Source organism: Pseudophryne corroboree, chromosome 2 (genome assembly GCF_028390025.1).
Source record: "Pseudophryne corroboree isolate aPseCor3 chromosome 2, aPseCor3.hap2, whole genome shotgun sequence".
NCBI lineage: Eukaryota > Metazoa > Chordata > Amphibia > Anura > Myobatrachidae > Pseudophryne > Pseudophryne corroboree.
Genome location: NC_086445.1, coordinates 1,004,763,717 through 1,004,784,950, shown reverse-complemented (window position 1 = coordinate 1,004,784,950; position 21,234 = coordinate 1,004,763,717). Strand labels below are relative to the sequence as shown.

Below are 21,234 nucleotides of genomic sequence, written 5' to 3'. Positions count from 1 at the left end.
GCCACTGTCGGTGATATGACTGCCAGCATCCGAAGCGCCGGTATCGTGATACCATCCCCTCCCCAACTAGCAATGCAAAATGATCATTGTTTACAGTAGGGCACGGTGGCAGAGTTTTTCCAAAAACAGAACTGTCCCTGCCATCGACCTGAGCATGTATCAGGAAACGCAGATGGAAATATGCGTTAAAGTAGCCCATAGGTTACAGTAAGCTAATGCTTTATTTTCCAGGGCTTGGTAAATGTATAAATGGAGCCTCGCTCATCTAGCCTTCTCTGGTGCACCAAGGTTTATTAGCATAAGCCTTTCATCTATTGTTCTCAGCTGCAATACAATACAGAGAGAACAATACAGCGGGAGATTAAGGTAGTCATTCTGAGTTGATCGCACGTAGCAACTTTTTGCTGCTCGTGTGATCAACTTGACGCCGCCTATGGGGGAGTGTATTTCTGCATAGCAGGGCTGCGATCGCTTGTACAGCCCTGCTATGCTAAAAAAGTTTCCTGCAAAACAAGCCCTGGGTCAGACCTACTTACCCTGTGCGACGGATACAGCGACGAAGGTCCCGGGATTGACGTCAGACATCCGCCCTCCAAACGCCTGGACACGCCTGCGTTCTTATCTCCACGCCCGGAAAAATGGTGAGTAGACGCCCCGGAACGCCTCCTCGCTGTCAATCCTCTTGCGATCGCGCTAGCGAATACTTTCTTCATAGTTCTAGCAGCTGTCCGCCGCGCATGCGCATTTTCGACCCGTTCGCACCGCAGCAAAGAACCGCTGCGTGAGAACGGGTCGGAATGACCTCCCAAGTCATTACAGCGGGGGATTAAGTCCGACAGCACTGTCTCAGTTATAAAGGGATAGATGAGCAGGGCTCCATCTGTAACAGTTTCACAGCCACTGTGGAAATAGAGGAACTGCAGTAAATATAGGGGACCCTTTGCAGGTATACACCAGAAACTGCTGGTTTCGGGGGATTTCCCGCAAAATGACTGGTAAATATGCCATTAAATCTGAATAAAAGTTAATAAATTTCAGTTCTTCATTTGCCCACCTTTAACTTAAGAGGTTTGCAAAAAAAGACCTATCGTATACATGTCACTGTTTTTTTTCTTTTTGCCAGCCACAGCAACATGAATGGACATGATGAAAGGTCTGAGTTATGGAACTTATTAAGCATTTCAGATACAGAACATCAATGGGATGCTGTCATTATTCCCTGCTCCCAGTAGGTGGCGCTGTTCGCAGTTCCAGCCTCAGCCTTTACTGCACGTTTCATAATGCACAGCGGCGTCTCCTCTGCAATTAGAAAGAGCCCGATTCATTGTATCTGCAGATTTCATGACGTTTCCTAACGTGTTTCAAGCACTTTACCTGCTGCCTGTGCTTTTATTCAGCATTAGACTATTCCCCTGCTGACTGAATTCGTTACATCTGCCTTTACTGGTCCAACAAGCTAATGAGGGACTTGATCCAGGCTCATCTAGTGGTTTTCTATTTTTTGGAGGGGGAGCTATGTCTGTACAACAGGATGGAGGACCACTGAGAGAGACCAAGGTTTGATCAGATCTTTTACTCAAAAGCCTTTTTTTTATCCCAAGCTACTGAACATCCATCCATCCAGCAGAGATACTTCAGCAAGGGCACCATGAGGATCTGAGACCTACACATCAACATAAGGTACATGCTGCATGCCTTTTACACTTCTAATCATTCCCTCACCTGTTCATTAGGCTCATACTACAATTGCATTGCCTACCCTACAGGGAAAATGTGATCAGGAAGTACTGTAGGATAGCCTATAGGATGACAGTAGTGGGACCTATAGGTAACAAAATATATATTATAATCTGAAACTTTTAAAAAAAAAGAGAGCGAGAACAATTTTTCCCATAGAATTCAGCAAATCATTACAATCGTGTCACTTATATATCATTTTATTACATGTAATGCCTGGATCAACTCAGGGCATCAATTATAGCTTTCCATACTTATTTCATCGAAGTCCATTATCTAAACCTCTGTCTCTATTGGTTGAAATGATAGGAAGATAATGAATGGTTTACGGTCTAAAATAAAAACTGTACACCTAGCAATTCTGTGCTGGGATGTGAACCACAAATTTACCCATAAATGTCATATTAAGCCAGAGACGGCAATTCATTTCAACTCTATGAGTCCTGCTTTAGAGCATAAGTATAATATATGCAATTAGAATCGATGCAGCTTTTCCATTTCTAAATATATCTTCGCATAACATCTGATTATGTAACTTGGGGTTGGTGGGGGGTTTGTCTCATTGTCCCAGCTGGGAATACATATTAGTGACCATCCTCTTCTCAGAGTCCATTCTGCATGGTCTGTGACCAAGCACAGCTATCAACTTTTCACCGAATGACCCATCATTGGGCGCCAGATATTGTATTGTCACTTTATTTGTTTTCCTGGGCGATGCTTACTGTATATGCAGAACAGTTCATAGAAATATCAATTCTGTATTAACAATTAGTAGGGAAGAATAACATTGTGAGAAGCATTGAGTTAATAAAGAAATCGCTAGCTCTGTGTCACCATGGTGACTTGGATTGGGGAAGGGGCTGTTGTTTATTTAATGAGAAGAAAACACTTTACAGTAAATTTTATTATTTAGTTACAAGTATTTGTCTTGTTTCATAAAATACCTGATGTTATGGTAAAAGTAAAAAAAAATAGACCACAAAAACTTGTGTTTGCTTAATCGTTGGGTGTCCATGGATTTAATTATTTGCAGCGTAGCAGGATGTAGTGTTTGTAGACTGTAGGATATGGAGTCTACTCCATATAAGTATATTTTCAGCACCATGGAGAGAGCAGTCTCCATAGAAGTATATTATCAGCACCATGGAGAGAGCAGTCTCCATAGAAGTATATTATCAGTACCATAAAGAGAGCAGTCTCCATATAAGTATATTATCAGCACCACGAAGAGAGCAGTTTCCATAGAAGTATATTATCAGCACCATAAAGAGAGCAGTCTCCATAGAAGTATATTATCAGCACCACGAAGAGAGCAGTCTCCATAGAAGTATATTATCAGCACCATGGAGAGAGCAGTCTCCATAGAAGTATGTTATCAGCACCATGGAGAGAGCAGTCTTCATAGAAGTATATTATCAGCACCATGGAGAGAGCAGTCTCCATAGAAGTATATTTTCAGCACCATGGAGAAAGCAGGCTCCATATACTGTAAGTATATTATCAGCACCATAAAGAGAGCAGGCTCCTCATGAGTATATTATCAGCACCATGGAGAGAGCAATCTCCATATAAGTATCTTTTCAGCACCATGGAGAGAGTAGTCTCCATATAAGTATCTTTTCAGCACCATGGAGAGAGCAGTCTCCATATAAGTATCTTTTCAGCACCATGGAGAAAGCAGTCCCCATAGAAGTATATTATCAGCACCATGGAGAGAGCAGTCTCCATATAAGTATATTTTCAGCACCATGGAGAGAGCAGTCTCCATATAAGTATATTTTCAGCACCATGGAGAGAGCAGTCTCCATATAAGTATATTTTCAGCACCATAGAGAGAGCAGTCTCCATATAAGTATATTTTCAGCACCATGGAGAGAGCAGTCTCCATATAAGTATATTTTCAGCACCATGGAGAGAGCAGTCTCCATATAAGTATATTTTCAGCACCATGGAGAGAACACAGATCTCAGTGATTATACAACTACTGTATGTCCTGGGGTTGGGATGGAAACTGCTCTGCCTTTCCTTATTGTGGGAACTTTTACAGCAGGCTTACAGTGCTTGTTACAGGTTGCAACAGCTGAAGTGGAACAGGTTGCCCAAGTCTGTTTTACAGCAATCGGTGTGATCATATGTCAGTGTTGTTATAAGTCATGGGGCTGATTCTGGAAATAAAAGCAAATAAGTAAAAAAGCAAGTTTTGCACTGCTATTTAGATTTGTGTTTGGACACCCCCCCCCCCCCCCAAATCTAACTGTCTCTGCACTTTTTACATCTGCTCCACCTGCAGTGCAACATGGTTTTGCTTCCAACTCAGCATCAGCCACTATATGATTAGATATGCACTGATTATGTTAAATATACTGGCTATAGACTGAAATGCACAATGTTTATTGGTGACTGAGAGGTGTGTGTGTGTGTGTGTGTGTGTGTGTGTGTGTGTGTGTGTGAGAGAGAGACTCATTCTGCTTTTCCGAGATATATATATATATTTATATATATATATCCAACGTTTGATCCAGCACTCAGTTACCCCCAGAGGGTATATTACCTTGCTCTGGTGCCCTCCCTTATATGGGGCATCCCATGTTACATCCAACTCTATCCATACAGTGGCACTCAGTGGCGGAAAACTTAGTGAAGCATGTGTGGAAATGTAATCAATGTTCCGGGCCTCTAGTCCCCTTTGTCTGATATATATATCCATAAGGCAGCACTCAGGGGCTCAAAACTTCGTATACTTAGTATATGTATATATATATATATATATATATGTATGTATATATATATATATATATATATATACACTGCTCAAAAAAATAAAGGGAACACTTACACAACACATCCTAGATCTGAATGAATTAAATATTCTTATTAAATACTTTGTTCTTTACATAGTTGAATGTGCTGACAACAAAATCACACAGAAATTAATAGTGGAAATCAAATTTATTAACCCATGGAGGTCTGAATTTGGAGTCACCCTCAAAATTAAAGTGGAAAAAAACACTACAGGCTGATCCAACTTTGATGTAATGTCCTTAAAACAAGTCAAAATGAGGCTCAGTAGTGTGTGTGGCCTCCACGTGCCTGTATGACCTCCCTACAATGCCTGGGCATGCTCCTGATGAGGTGGCGGATGGTCTCCTGAGTGATCTCCTCCCAGACCTGGACTAAAGCATCCGCCAACTCCTGGACAGTCTGTGGTGCAACGTAGCTTTGGTGGATGGAGCGAGACATGATGTCCCAGATGTGCTCAATTGGATTCAGGTCTGGGGAACGGGCGGGCCAGTCCATATCATCAATGCCTTCGTCTTGCAGGAACTGCTGACACACTCCAGCCACATGAGGTCTAGCACTGTCTTGCATTAGGAGGAAGCCAGGGCCAACTGCACCAGCATATGGTCTCACAAGGGGTCTGAGGATCTCATCTCGGTACCTAATGTCAGTCAGGCTACCTCTGGCGAGCACATGGAGGGCTGTGCGGCCCTCCAAAGAAATGCCACCCCACACCATTACTGACCCACTGCCAAACCGGTCAGGCTGGAGGATGTTGCAGGCAGCAGAACATTCTCCTTGGCGTGTCCAGACTCTGTCATGTCTATCACATGTGTTCAGTGAGAACCTGCTTTCATCTGTGAAGAGCACAGGGCGCCAGTGGCGAATTTGCTAATCTTGGTGTTCTCTGGCAAATGCCAAATGTCCTGCACGGTGTTGGGCTGTAAGCACAACCCCCACCTGTGGACGTCGGGCCCTCATACCACCCTCATGGAGTCTGTTTCTGATCGTTTGAGTAGACACATGCACATTTGTGGCTTGCTGGAGGTCATTTTGCAGGGCTCTGGCAGTGCTCCTCCTGTTCCTCCTTGCACAAAGGCGGAGGTAGCGGTCCTGCTGCTGGGTTATTGCCATCCTACGGCCTCCTCCATGTCTCCTGATGTACTGGCCTGTCTCCTGGTAGAGCCTCCATGCTCTGGACACTACGCTGACAGACACAGCAAACCTTCTTGCCACAGCTCGCATTGATGTGCCATCCTAGATGAGCTGTACTACCTGAGCCACTTGTGTGGGTTGTAGACTCCGTCTCATGCTACCACTAGAGTGAAAGCACCGCCAGCTTTCAAAAGTGACCAAAACATCAGCCAGAAAGCATAGGAGCTGAGAAGTGGTCTGTGGTCACCACCTGCAGAACAACTCCTTTATTGGGGGTGTCTTGCTAATTGCCTATAATTTCCACCTGTTGTCTATTCCATTTGCACAACAGCATGTGAAATTGATTGTCAATCAGTGTTGCCTCCTAAGTGGACAGTTTGATTTCACAGAAGTGTGATTGACTTGGAGTTACATTGTGTTGTTTAAGTGTTCCCTTTATTTTTTTGAGCAGTGTATAATATATATTCATCTTGTTGGCAACTTATTGTTTTACTTCTATGTTTGTATCGAAACCTCCTAACTAGCATTAACTGAAGCAATGCAACATGGAGGGTTCTTTTAAGAAAATAAAAAAAACTGACCCATTTAATAAGGTAACGTTTCTTTGTAATGGTGGCCTCTCAGTAGTTAGTGTTTTGTAACCTTAGCCTTTGTAACCACGATGGTCAGGGGAAAGGTTGTAGAATAATATAAGATGAAGCAGGATTTGTGAGCTTGTGTATTTTAGCCCAGTAACGGCAAATATTTCTGCACATGGCTTGTAGCTGATTTTGAGTTCTTGGCAAATTGAGCAGTGAAATATAATGTTTCTGTTCTACATATACAGGGCTTGATATAAAGGTGGACGCATTGACGATGTTTTTGCAGTTAGGGGATTATTTGCTAATGTGTACCACTGAGTGTACACAGAAGTCATTGTTGTGTATGGAGCAGATGGCATTTGAGCTGGCGGTGCAGCACCATGGGCACACCCGGGCGGTTACTGGGAGATGGCCTAAAGCAAATGCATAAAAGGGCCAGTTCGTGGGAGTGTCATGGGCTACTGCATTCTCAGATACATATCCACAGCCACAGGGACCATGTTTAGAGGAATTTCAGAAGGAGACGCTGCATCTGCCATAGGCTGGTGCAAGTGTTGATGGTATGCATGATGGCGCACTAGTGGTGGAGTGCTTAGAACCACTGGCGGAGATGCACTGTCTGCGGGCATTGAAAGTGGTCTTGTACAGTCCGGCACACGTTAGTACACAAGGGGTAGGATGAAACTAGCATTTGTATAGTATCATCGCTGTGACACCATAAAAAGTAACAACTCCGCATGTGTTAGCATCCTTCCCTAAATCAGGACCACACTCTTTCAAAATAAATCCCTATAGATGGTAATCCACTGATGTGAGGGTGATACTGTATGCTGCAATGTGAAATGTATTCTTTTGTGGTTTTCCTCTGTAAATAGCACAAATATAACGTGAACTGTGATACATTTTAAGAGTTGTATTAACTTGTTTTATTATAGGGTTACTATTACATGTCTGCTAGCTGTTGTATTATATATAAAGCAAAGCGTGACCTTCTCTATTACTACTAAAGCCTTCTGCAGTGGTAAAATTTAATTATAGTAGCTACCTATTGCACTTTATACTCAGGGGTGCCGGGAGGGAGAAGGCCCTACTGTAATTATCTGGGATTATTGTACGTGCTCGAGGTGGGGGGGCTAGGCCAGGTGCTGAGGGGAACAAATGTCCTCCTTTGGCCATAGGGCTCACCAGGAAGTTTCCTGGTAGGCCGATGTCTCTGTGGGGCCTGTTTTGTGTGTTGTCATGTGGCCCCACTCCCCACATGACAGGCAGCCTACTGCACTCAGTACACTGCATTGTCGCCATTCTTTCTATTACTCCATCTCGGCAGTACAACAACTCTGCCATCCAGTGATGCTGCCATGGCTACACGGTATGTTACACATCTTGTGCTGCCCAAGGTGGCCCACTTCTACTAAATTTTACAGGGGCTCGTTTAGTTCTCAGTCTGCCCCTCAGACACAACTGCAGCTAAAGAGGCAAGGAAGGCCGCAATTGCATAAAATCAGGCCCTATGAGGAGGAATCCCGCCCCCTTAACAGACCCCACCCCCTCCTCAGACCGCACCACCATTAGGGCTGCTTACATAATTTTCCTGGGCTTGGTTTTCTATCTTAATCCACTCCTGTAACGCACAGTGCCCATTCACGGCGACATGCATACTATTTTAAATGGTTTTGATGAGGGGGCATGGCTATGCCTGCTGAATTTGACCGCACCCCCACAATATCATCTGCACCCCGCAGAAGTCTCTAAGGGCCTGTGTGTACTCAGGGTCCTGCTGCCGACACAATTATAGTCAACATCATCACTAATTAATGATAAACCGTCATATAATCTTTACAGCGTAGTATAAGGTGACCGGTCTGTGACCATGTATAGTGATAACTACTGCAGCGTTACCATGCCAGGACAATTATAGAGGCGTTTGTGCAGTCAGTTATTCACAGATGATAAATGATAATAGCCCCACCAGCCTAATTTTGAAAATAGGGTCCCTTTCAGTAGCGCACGGAGGGGGGGTTTGTGGTTGCACAGAACCCCCTCCCCCCCCCCCCCCCCCCCTCCCTCCATATGTCTTCCTCACTGTATCCTCTGCAGGTTCCGGGTACTGTATGTGTGCACTGTGCAGTGCACTGTATTTGTTTGTTTTAAAGTGTGTTGTGTTATGTATGTGCAGTCTGTGTTTGTGAATCTTTATATATATATATATATATATATATAAAATATAGGAACCCCCCACAGTAAATCCTGCGTTTGCCCCTGCCTTTATGCAAATTCCTCTTTTGCCTCAATTATGTGTTTGATAGATGCGTTTTCAATTTTCTTTCTAGCCAAGCACAAATAACATACTGTAGGATTGTGCAGGGTTCACGTCATCACTCAAGAAAGTGTAAAAATCGTTCCCATCTACAAAATACCCGGTCTAACTAGGCGTACGTTAATATCCCATCGAAATGGCATTGCTGAGTGTGCAAAACTTTCATTCCCACCTATAGCATTTCTCAGAACTGTTAGTTTATTGGCACTGCTGGAACAGAAAGGAACAGAGACATTAGGTTGCTATGCGCAATTATGCATAGTAATCGGGAATAAATGAGCATAATTGATGTAATGCACCCTCTGTTGACACACGTTCCATTTATCTGTAATCCTTCAGTGCTGCACCGACGCAATGCATTCTGGGTAATCTTTTTTACTACAGGCAAGTGTACAATAGAACGAGAAGATGTGGTTCCGATCCAATGGCAGAAGTGTTAAAGCAACTATTAAAGGAGAGAGAAGGAAGATTATAAAACTAGTATATATTTCATATATCTATTATTATTATTATCATCCTTTATAACATGCTGCTATATTACACAGTGCAGTACATTAAGGGAACTTGATAAACATAGCCAACATGAGATATAAGGCAAGAAAGGCTACGTCACAGGGGCAAATAATCTAAGAGGTGTAGGGAACCATTGATACTGTACATAAGGCCTCGAAATGACATGCATCAGCAGTATTATTATCAGCTGTCAGTAATACAGCAGCCACTGGCAATTGGCTGCTGCAGGGGGGGGGGGGGGGGGGGGGGGGGGGCTACGGATGGAATGAGGAGATTCAATGAAAGGTGGATGATGAATGGATGATGAACCGGTCATTCTAGGAAGCATAATGGCACCAAAGCCAAGAGACATCCCAGATACATAGATAGATAGATAGATAGATAGATAGATAGATAGATAGATAGATAGATAGATAGATAGCAGTGACGTGCGGTGAGCTCAATGGCTGGGGAGGCACTAGCCAGTGTGGGTGGTGCAATGAGCGAAAGAAAGAGAGACAGAGAGAGAGGAGATAGCAGGGGTATATAGTGTTATGGGCCCTATACACTGGGCGATATTAGTGAAAGATATGAATGATCTCGTTCATTAATGAATGAGATACCATTCATATCTTTGAGTGTGGAGGCATCAGCGGTGGACGATGCGCGGCCCCGCGCTCGTTCATCGCTGGTGCCCCGTCGGCTGTGCATGCAGGCCAATATGGGCGATCTGGTCCATATTTGCCTGCACTGCTATGAAGCCGGGTGACGGGGGAAATGAAGAAACTTCACTCCCCCCGCCGCCGGGTTGCCCGTATCCGCCGTCGTGTGGCTCGGCGGCGGATCGACAAATGTGTAGGGCCCATAAGAGACAGGACAATGAGAATGCAAGTCACACAGGGAGAGGAATGGGAGCAGAGAGAGGTGACTGAGGGAGGTAATAGAGGGTGTCAAAAACAGTACACAAAGGGAGAGGGGCAGAGACGGGCAGGTGGAGAGATTGAAGCGGGCTGTGGCTGACGGTAATTAGTTAGGGCAATGACAGAGCAGTCACACAAGAAGAGGGGCAAGTAGAGAAACAGGAGAGTGAGAGTGTCACAGTTAGGGAAATGAAGGTGCAGCACTCACACAGGGAGAGGGGCAGTCAGAGAGAAGGGTGGGTGGGTGCAAATTGCTCTATTTGGCTAATCTCTGTGAGTGCAAAAATAATTTTCAGCATCATCACCCCCCCCCCCCCCCCCCCCCTCCCCAGCATGTGCATTGTTGTGCTCTAAATCTGGGTGAGGTACAAGGTGGGGTAATGCCCCTAGGGCGCTCTACTGGCCCTTGGGTGTGCTTGTGAGGATCGTGGGTGGGTGGGGGGGGGGGGGGGGTAATGCCCAAATATTTTGGACCTGGTGGATGGGGGTGTAACTTAATGCACAGGGGGAGGGAGGGGGGGTGGTAGTGTTCTTGTTATGAAAATGCTGGGAGAAAAGTTATGTATGGAACATCTCTTTTATTACTAACATTGTGACCCATATATCCCAGACTGCTGAGCCTGAGACACAAAGCTGTGCAAGTTCTATTTCTTAAATGACTCACCTACAGTGTACATTCAGAAGCATCCCCGCAGGCACCAGGCTGGCAGTGCTCATGGAAGCTTCCTTTCCCTTCCCAGCACATACTATGCAGAAGCCACGCCCACCCCATTGCTTATTGGATGAGTGACTTGAATGATAGAACTGCCGGGGACTGTTAGAGAGATCCCTGTGACGTCATTGCCCGCCCACCAGATCTGATTGGACAAACAAGGAAATGTGTAGCTGAGCTGTACATGACGGCTAGGTTCTGTAGCTGCACAGGTGTCAGCACGGCAATACACATGGAGACCACCTCCCTCTGCAGGATCTGGGCACCGCTAACCTAAGGATCCTTTTCTACAGACCGAGGAGTGAGTGATGAAAATGAGTGTAACCAGTCCTCCTTTTTTCAAGCATCCAATCAGGGAGGTCAGAGAGCAGTGTGTCACGCCCCCTCTGGGTCCGTCCCTGCATCATCAGCTATCACATTTGCCTGCCTGAGAGGAGTGAGCCCTGTCATTGAGGCAAATGTACGGCTGCCGCATTCCCTTGTTTTTTTCAATGGGCTTTTCCTGCCCCCGGCTGCGGCCCCGCCCCCCGCTCTGTATAGTTTATAATTGTCAGTGGGCGGCAACGCTCTTGCTGCCTCCCATCCAAGTATGGCTAGGATTTAACTGCAAAAATGAGTAGATTAACACAACAAAGTAATTTATAACACAGACTCTGTGTTATAAATATCATCTCTGTGTTATGCTAATCATCAGATCAAAATATGACAGTGGAGGCAGAGCTTCCCCTGCCTCCCCTGACTGCACGTCCTTGATAGATAGATAGATTATAGATAGATAGATAGATAGATAGATAGATAGATAGATAGATAGATAGATAGATAGATAGATAGATATGTGTCCCTGATCACCCTGCATGGTGGGCGCCATATTTCCGGAGACTTGAACATGCACAGTAGACTCCGGTACAGTGTCGGAGCCTGTAGCCCCATGGAGAGGAGGGGGCCCACTCAGAGTCTGCACATGAGCCCCCTTCTCTCTTAAAACGCCCCTGCTATCACCCATGTAATGGTTGAACCGGGCTGCTATCCCGGAATGCACAGGCCTCTCCAGTACAAGTGTGATTACAGCTGCACGGACAGAAAATGGCTGTCCAAACGGCCATGGCATGCCTACGTTCGCATGACGACTCCTCGTTACCACCCCCAAACACTGACTTCCTGTCACTCACAGTGTGACTGTAATCTTGCTGCGACCGCGCTCGCTAATCACTCACTGCACGTGCGCACTGCGGCTCATACGCATGTGCAGTGCAAAAATATTGATCGATATGCGTACAACCGCCACTTTGCGTCCATACCTAAATGACACCCGGTGGGTCCAGAGTTGCATTTTAGGAGATGCCATTTTGTGCTTCATATGTGTGGCTTTTCAGATGTTGTGGAACTACAAGTTTCAGCAGATTGAATCTGTTGTGGAACAGCAACAGGTGAGCCAAAAGGTGCCTACAGGGAAAATACAGTACCTCCCTCACCCCCACCGATAAATTGCTTTAATATTTACATTTATCTCTCACACACACACACACACACACACACACACACACACACACACACACACACACACACACACACACACACACAATTAGAGTCCATGTTTAATCATCTGTATCTCAGTTTATTTACCCTCATAACTGAGCTATTGAGAACCAGGAAACTCATTCACTGCTGAGTCCGTAACGAGATATTTTACATTGTTGTCTATTAAATATTCTTTTGTTAATATAAATATGATGAGGTCTGTTTTACAGAACAGTATACTAAGAATGGCCTATTCCAGAAACACGGCATGTTGTGTTTCCGGGAAGACTAAAGAGACTCCGGTGCCAGAAGGCAGCTTTATTCAGATGTTCTCATGGGAAAACCGTCATAGGGCAGTATCCAATTATCCATGGAAAATCACCACGCCAATTTACCATGCTTGGGGCTATCCAATTAGCCCCGATGCCGGCACTTAACGGGGATTTTTTTCACCTGCCTGACAAATCCGCAATAAGTACCCTTTTTAGCGTGACCGTAGCAGCGAAAACATATATGTCCAGAGCTTGTTTTGGTTAATAGGATATCCCCCATAGTATTCTGATATTTAGATTAGAGGGTAACTGTTCCAATCAAGTCTGTGGGTGAGATGTATCAAGCCTTGGAGAGAGGTAAAGTGGAGAGAGATAAAGTACCAACCAATCGGCTCCTGCCATTTTTCTAGTACAAGTTGTAAAATGACAGAAGCTGATTGGTTGGTACTTTCTTTATTTTTACCTTATCTCTCTCCAAGACTTAATACATCTCAACCTGTATCTGAAATCTAATTTTGCTCAACACAGAAATACGGGATCGGTATGAGATCCCGCTGAAATGGATCCCGACATTCGAGATACCGATGCCAGGATCCCGCTGATTAAGAAGCCGACAGGGGTAAGGGATGTTCTCCGCTCTCCCCACCTCCTAACCCTCCCTACCCGCAGCCTAACCCTAACCATTCCCCTTAGTGCCTAACCCTAACCACCCCCGGAGGTGCCTACACCTAACCCTCCGGCCCACGTTGCCTAAATCTAACCCTCCGAGGGGGGTGCCTAACCCTAACCACCCCTCCCCGCAGTCTAACCCTAACCCCCCCGGGGCGCAGCCTAACTCTAACCCGAATACTTATACATTAATCGATTAAAAACAAACTACCCTCCAATTAGCCTGGAAGACAGATGTGTTAAATAAAAGTAAATCTTATAATAAAGTGGAATTAAACACAAACAAATTTAGGGGAGGGTGACCTGTATTGTGCTGACTTTCCCAAATTTACTACCCGACATTATCCAAAAATTGTTTACTGAACACTGCCATATTTCTGTAGAAGTCTGTGACAGCAGGCTTCATCTTTCTTCACCATCCTATTGAACAATCTTATTCTGGATCGCTTATTCTGGATCGCTTATTATTCATGAAATACCATTTCCATCATTATATCATTTTGCTTTCGGTATATGTATCACAGGATCACCAGTCAGGCTGATTTTTTTTATTGATAGCATGTGACATTGTGGTGCACACAAACCTGCTATCGGATGTACTGTATTTTGATTGGAAGATAAATGCTGTTGACCAGCGGAGTCCGCAGCCTTGCCATATTTTATGCAGCACAATTCTAATCTGCTGATGGTAGCCCAATAACGTGTACAGGGGTGGGCACTGTGATCATCATGGTCATATAGAACCCCCCAGCCAGAAGAATTATGTATGATTATTTCTGCTCATGTAGACTCTTCTAGAGAGTTTATTTACTGTACACAGTGATTATAGGCCCTCATTCCGAGTTGTTCGCTCGCTAGCTGCTTTTAGTAGCAGTGCAAACGCTAAGCCGCCGCCCTCTGGGAGTGTATCTTAGCTTAGCAGAAGTGCGAAAGAAAGGATCGCAGCGCTGCTACAAAAAAGATTGTGTTGTTTCTGAGTAGCTCGAGACTTACTCCTAGCTAGCGATGACTTCAGACTGTTTAGTTCCTGTTTTGACGGCACAAACACGCGATGCGTTCGGCCAGCCACTCCCCGTTTCCCCAGCCACTCCTGAGTTTTTATCTGGCACGCCTGCGTTTTTCAGCACACTCCCCGAAAACGGTCAGTTACCTCCCAGAAACACCCACTGCCTGTCAATCACTCTGCGGTCAACAGTACGACTGAAAAGCGTCGCTAGAGCCTGTGCAGAAAACTGCATCGGCTTTTGTGAAAGTACGTTGCGCGTGCGCACCATACGCATGCACAGAAGTGCCGATTTTTAGCCTGATCGCTGCGCTGCGAACAACTATAGCTAGCGATCAACTCGGAATGACCCCCATAGTTAGGAGATTTATATGATAAAAAAGACTCTAGTCTTTAGTTTTGCTCAAATCTCTAAAAGGAAGGTGTAACTGTTACCCATAGCAACCAATCAGATTTTAACTATAATTTATCTAGCATAAATAGTTAGAATCTGATTGGTCGCCATGGGCAACATCGCCACTTTTCCTGTGTAGACATTTAAGTAAGTCTACGCCTGTGGGTCTTTTACAGTTGACTATGTAAGAAAATAAAGCTTGCAAAGGTGGACATACCCTTTAATATGTACCAGTCACCCTCACATAGTCAAGGCGGCCATCTTGTTAACTATGCAATGATTCAGTTTCATCATCACCACTTATTTATAGGGTGCCACAGATTCTCTAGTGCTTGATAATCAATAGAAAGTTTACATAGCAATAACTGAAGGGGGCAGGGCTGCCATCAGAAATTCTGGGGCCTGGTACTTGTAAAATAGGCAGTCCCCCCCCCCCCCAATTAAAAATTTAATAAATAAGTAAATAAATAATAAAAAGAAAACATTCAAAACAAGCACACACACACACACACACACACACACACACACACACACACACACACACACACACACACACACACACACACACACACACACACACACACACACACACACACACACACACACACTTTCTCTCTCCCACGCACTCTCCCTCAACTTACCTATCACAGACTGGCCGGAGCTGTAGCAGCCTGGTCCCGTGTAGCTCCGCCCCCTCAATTTCATGTAGCTCCACACCCTTTTCATGACCGAAATCTGGCACTGTCACAGAAGAGGGGAGAGTACGCTGCAGCCTTCTATTGAAAAGTTTCTGCCAAAATGGCCACAGCCTCAGAGGAGACAGTTATTAAAGATACTAGAGAAGCCTCCTTTAGTATCTTTAATAACTGTCTCCTCTGATGCGGCGGCCATTTTTGGAGGGACAATTACAATAGAAGCTTGCAGCGCCCTCTCCCCCTCCTTTGACAGTGCCAGAACTCGGTAATGAAAAGTGGGCGGAGCATTGCAGCGGATGGACGGCGGCATGAGCAGCCCGGGCCCTCTCCCCTCTGTCAGAGAGGCCAGGCCTGGGACATCTGTACCCGCAGCACCCCCCTGATGGCGGGCCTGGAAGGGGGACATGTACTAAGCAGTGATAAAAGCGGAGAAGTGAGCCAGCGGAGAAGTTGCCCATGGCAACCAATCAGCTGCTCTGTATACGTTTATAGTATGCAAATTATAAATGTTATGTCAGTGCTGATTGGTTGCCATGGGCAACTTCTCCACTGGCTCACTTCTCCACTTTTATCACTGCTTAGTACATGTCCTCCTTACTTTGGCACAACATGAACGAGTGAAGGGCGTAGCTGAGACTCACACTGATTAGCTCTAACAAGGGCTAAGCAGGCTGGGGGAGATTCAAGGCTTAATTCAGAGGTGGTCGCAGTTAATACAGCTGCGTCTTTGGACGCAGATATTGTACAAACATATTGCTATTTCTGCAGGAGTCGCCTTCAGTAAATAGACGCCCCCTGTATGCCGAAGATGAAGCTTAGGATCACTTGCGTGAACGTCGGTTATCTGGGTAACCTTCAGGTCGGCAGGATGGTCGGGCTGTTCACGCTGCTTGGGACAGGAAATTTGTGCCAGAAGACGCAGACCCTGGCATTGCATTCAGGGACGCTGTCCAGCTTCGCCCACCCCTGTCCCCGAACAGGTTCTTGCTCCTCACCATCGGAGATGTACATAAACCATAAGTTTTACGTATATCTTCAAATCAGGTGTCTGTTTGATGCATGGTTGCCAAATTTGTGGTGGCCCACTCTGGAAGAGGGCAGCCAGTTTGGCATAGTAGGTGGGGGGAGGGACAGTACGGGGCAGCGCGTCACGTCATATGGGATGGGGCAAGGCATAAGAGGTGGAACGGGAGCATGGTGGCCGCAATCTCGTCATCATGCTATACAATGCTGAGGTCACCACATGGGCATGGCTACGATTACATTATTCAGTGTGAATCGTGTCATTGGCCAATGGGGCTGCCCACTTCAGTTAGTGGGCGCTTAGCTAATAGCAGCGGAAGGCTATCGGGAGGCGTGACCACTTTCCAGGAGGCCGGGAGCCCAGCCCTCCTGATTTGGGGGAACCTACCAGCCATTACAGGAGATTAGGCAAGTATGGTTTGAGGACAAAATCTTTGCATCATCTTAAAACTCATTGGTTTCCTTATAGGTATAATTTTTGCTTAGAAACAATTTTGATTAACTTCTTTTTAAGAAATTATATTATTCATTTTATTTGTATTCAATTCTTTAGTCTCATTTCCCAGTAATCAAACAAAGAGATAACATCCACAACATGCAAATGCACATGTTACTTATACTATTATATTGTTGTGTTGGTGTTTTCCATATTTTAATCTGAAATAAATGCTACGCTAGCCAATTCCATATCTCTTAGCTTTTATGATGAATGTATTTTCTCCAGGACCAACACGGTAACGCAAACAACTTGATGAAGGTTTTTAAGATAGAGATTTGCATTGTGCGTGTTATTCGCTGTGACACAGGAGATGTAAAACCCGCTCAGCCGGAGAGGATGTGGAACCCGGGCAGACGAGCTGCTACATAATAACATTAGCTAATTAAAATTACACACTGTTGTTTTAACTCGTTGAGATTATTGACTGGTGTAGTATAACAGGATGAAGTGTCTGACATGAAGGGGTTATCTCCTACCATTGCAGAATAAGGTGAGATGCAGCCCACTGAGCTGACATGAATGACTGGAATAAAGCATTTATCTCTGCAGATGATAAATAGGAGTATAGGATATTAAGAGTTTACTAAAGGCAAAATGTAAATACATTTTTTGCATTAAATGCTTGGTGGACAGAGCAGCTGATTGGTTGCCATGGGCAACTTCTCCACTGGCTCATTTCTCTACTCTTTTCACTGCTTTGTACATCTCCCCCTCTCTGTTCTGAATTTTGGAGTGCGCTTCAGCCCCAGCTCTGCAACTGCCACTGGCGATGAAGACCAGGAACAGAGCATTGTACCTAATGTAAAGAGTCATGATGCAGATAATTAAAATAACTGAGGTACTACTTATGTCACCTGGCTATCCTTAAAACCTGGACAGTTAGCGTGCCTTGAGTACTGTGGCTGTGAATCCCTGTGCTACAGAATGATAGCTGAAAATTGATTGGTTGCTATGAGCAACACATCCACTTTTGTAAACAAGCAATTTAGTAAATTGAACTGATTGCCTCCTGTGTTAAATGAGCCCAGGTGGCTGTAATGTATCAAGGCAGCCCCCAAATGTAATCATGATGGGTTCGCTTATCTCAGTCATATGTCTGTGATTTTTTTTATTTACTAAGTAAGAAAAATTGGAAAAAAACAGGATTATTTTAATCGTCTCTATCACGTTTTATTTCTCGATCTCCATTCTCCCCTGTTTTGAAAGCAAAGTGTCAGCTTCGTTCATTCCACCTTCTTTCCTTCCTTTCCCACCTTCACAGAGCAACTCAAAAGTGTTTCCTCAGGGCTGTACATGCATTATTCCAGCGAGAGAAGGATCACGTTCCCCCACAGGCTGGCTTAAACTTCCTCCATTGTCAGGAACTCTTCCTGCTTGGGGATAATGCATCGGGATAATGCATCACCAACATTTAACGTAATCAGATTCACAAAGAGATAAATGGATTTTACAGACAAATGATGGCTGCGCTTGCCCTGGCTTGTCATGCTCACTTGGCCGGTATGAAGAAAGCCTGTTATAACAGAGGACGCATATTCCACGTTGGAAGCGATAGTTTCTGAGCTGGCTCAGTGGCAAAGACTACAAACAGGCGGGAACTGTTTTTAATTAAAGTAGAAATTGCTCTTACAGAGGCTCGGTGTTCAAAGAGGGGGAAGTTTATATGCTGAGTCTAGCTAAACGGTTATACATTAAAGGCGTGATTCTGAGTCAGGACGCAAAACCACTGTCATTATTAGTATTGGCACTTATACCTACTGTTCCTCAATAACATTCACTCTGGTATCCTCCTCCCATTGGTTCCTCACTGGTTTTTCGGGATGTGGTCATGTGACCGGTGCTCGGGATCCCGGCAGTCACCATGCCGATGCCGGAATCCTAAGCGCTAAAAATGCCGGCCGATGGAATGCCAACCCACGGGGTCTAAACCCACTCATGGGTGTCCACGACACCCACAGAATGGGAATAGAACCTGTAGAGAGCGCTGCATGGCGAGCGCAGCGACCCCGCAAGGGGCTTTGGTGCCCCCCTCCCCGCCGAGAATGCTGCTGCCGGGATCCCGGGGTCGCGATACTCGTTTTATCATCATAGGTCTGATGGCTATGTGATATGTCTGCTTTGTACACTACAGTATGTGCCTTATGTAATAGTCTGCGGGATACACGTACGGGTGCGATTCCACAAGCTAGTCTGTGTTTTTGAAGCAGTAATCATTGAAAAGCCAAAACCAACCTGGCTGGTTTTGCCTTTTAAATTATTACCATACATGTACATCAGGTGCGTAGCCAGAACTTAGTGGGCCCCATAGCAATATTTTGAAGGGGCCCCGTCCCAATGCTTCTAGAGAGACACTTCTCTGCAGCAGTTGTTAATGTTATGTCCTATAATAGTGCCCTAGTTAGTTTTCTGAACCCTAGTAGAGCCTTATTTAATGTTATGCCCCATAGTAGTGCACTAGTTTATTTTAGGAATCGCAGTAGTGATTAAGTTCACCCTATGTCACATTTCAGAGCTGCCAGTACACATTATGCCGCACAGTACCCCCAATTCACATTATGGTATATAGTGCTCCCCGTTCATATTGTGCCTCATTACAATGCCCTCCAGTTAATTTTATACCACCCTATAATGAGCAGGTCCATGGGCATACCTAGATATATTGCAGGCCCCAAGGAAAAAGTTTGAAAGGACCCCTACGTACCACTCAATGGCGAAAAATGTATATAACACAAGTAACTGTGACAGGGAAGGTGGCCCCTCTCAGCTCTGGCCCCATAGCAGCTGCACTGCCTGCACCTATGGTAGCTACGCCCTTGTATATAACACATGTAACTGTGACAGGGAAGATGGGCCCTCTCAGCTCTGGGCCCCATAGCAGCTGCACTGCCTGCACCTATGGTAGCTACGCCCTTGCATATAACACATGTAACTGTGACAGGGAAGATGGGCCCTCACAGCTCTGGGCCCCATAGCAGCTGCACTGCCTGCACCTATGGTAGCTACGCCCTTGTATATAACACATGTAACTGTGACAGGGAAGATGGGCCCTCTCAGCTCTGGGCCCCATAGCAGCTGCACTGTCTGCACCTATGGTAGCTACGCCCTTGATGTACATGTATGTCCCTTGTGTACGGGGTGGAAAGATGGAAGATGGAAAAGGTGAAATCTTTCGGATCTGCTCCCTTATTCATTTTATGTTTGTTTTTATTGTGATACTTCTAATGGTTGTGTTAAGCGTTTAACCTGGTGATGATTTTGTTTCTTGTTTTATAGTCTTTTACGGTTTAACATTACCAACTATTTATTTTTTCTCAACCTTCCCAGCCAGGCCATCGATTCACCCCATCAGGCTACCAAGCTGCTACATAAGTCACACCCTCAAGATGCTAAGTCACAACAACCTAAGTGATCTATTTACTAACCCATGGAGAGTGATAAAGTGGACGGAGATAAAGTACCAGACAATCAGCTCCTATCCGTCATTTTTTCAAACACAGCCTGTGACATGGGAGTTAAGAGCTGATTGGCTGGTACTTTATCTTCATCCAAGGCTTAGTAAATAGACCTCTAAGTCCCTAGGCCACATTCGCTATCTGCAGTGACATTTAAGACTCGCCATTGTAGTCCTCATTTTATTTCCCATCCGCTGTTGTCACATTGCAATCCTTGTTTCATTTACTGCAAAACCTTCTTCGCTGTCTTTACTTACCAGTTTATCCAACTTCTCATACAAACTTCTTTTCCCACTATTGCTGCATTCAGATCGCAAATGCCGGATCCTACCCGGTAAGAGAAACGTGTCCTTACCGGGTGGGATCCGGCATTTGCGCTCCTCTGCTGGCTTTCCGACCCGGCAATATACTGGGTCGGTTGCCATAGCAGCGGGGGGCGCAGCAGCAGCAGGTGCGGGGGTGGATGCGGCGCTGGGAGATGAGCTCATCCCCTGCGCCGCCTCTCCCTATGCTGTGAATGGGAGCCGTGTCGCATCGGAACGGCTCCCATTCACACTGCACCTGACCCGGTATTCAACCCGGTAATAACCCTTCTTTTTTACCGGGTTGAATTACCGGGTCAGGCGACCCGCTAATTCTGCAAAGGACCTTTCACATCGCACACTGACCCGTTTCGACACGGCAATATACCGGGTTTTTAGTGCGATGTGAAAGGGGTATAACTGTGATTATAAATAAGCAATGCCCACACCTGCACCACAAGTGTAAAGACAAAACATTCCAGACCCATCACATCTTGTTTGGAAGTAGAAAACTGATCCCCCTTTGCCGGTGGCTAATGAATGAGCTGTAACGCCAGCAGGCTTCTTGCTAAATGACCAAAGCCCCCAATCTCTCTGTTAGCTGTCCACAAACACGGTGGGACATTGCTGCTCCGAGATTGCAGCACAATGACAGCTTGTCAGGTTTGGTCTTACATCCATCAGGAATCCTGCACTCAGGTCTGTAGCTCAGATT

At 45.4% G+C, this 21,234-nt stretch overlaps 1 protein-coding gene and 2 long non-coding RNA genes across 3 annotated transcripts in view; 2 read left to right on the top strand and 1 right to left on the bottom strand.

Moving 5' to 3' along the window:
* The first annotated feature begins 1,291 nt into the window (after nt 1-1,291).
* Nucleotides 1,292-21,234, top strand: part of KCNJ6 (potassium inwardly rectifying channel subfamily J member 6) — a 371,462-nt gene continuing 351,519 nt past the window's right edge. Inside the window, exon 1 of the mRNA XM_063956569.1 lies at nt 1,292-1,680. The gene's annotated coding sequence lies outside the window, so the exon portion shown is untranslated. The remainder of the gene's footprint in view (nt 1,681-21,234) is intronic.
* LOC134987783 (uncharacterized) lies at nt 8,744-11,138 on the bottom strand. Its single transcript, XR_010193356.1, has 2 exons — nt 10,645-11,138; nt 8,744-9,013 (listed from the first exon to the last, which is right to left on the bottom strand). It is a non-coding gene; the product is annotated as an uncharacterized LOC134987783 (long non-coding RNA).
* On the top strand, nt 10,815-17,139 carry LOC134987794 (uncharacterized). Its single transcript, XR_010193367.1, has 3 exons — nt 10,815-10,993; nt 13,011-13,101; nt 16,991-17,139. It is a non-coding gene; the product is annotated as an uncharacterized LOC134987794 (long non-coding RNA).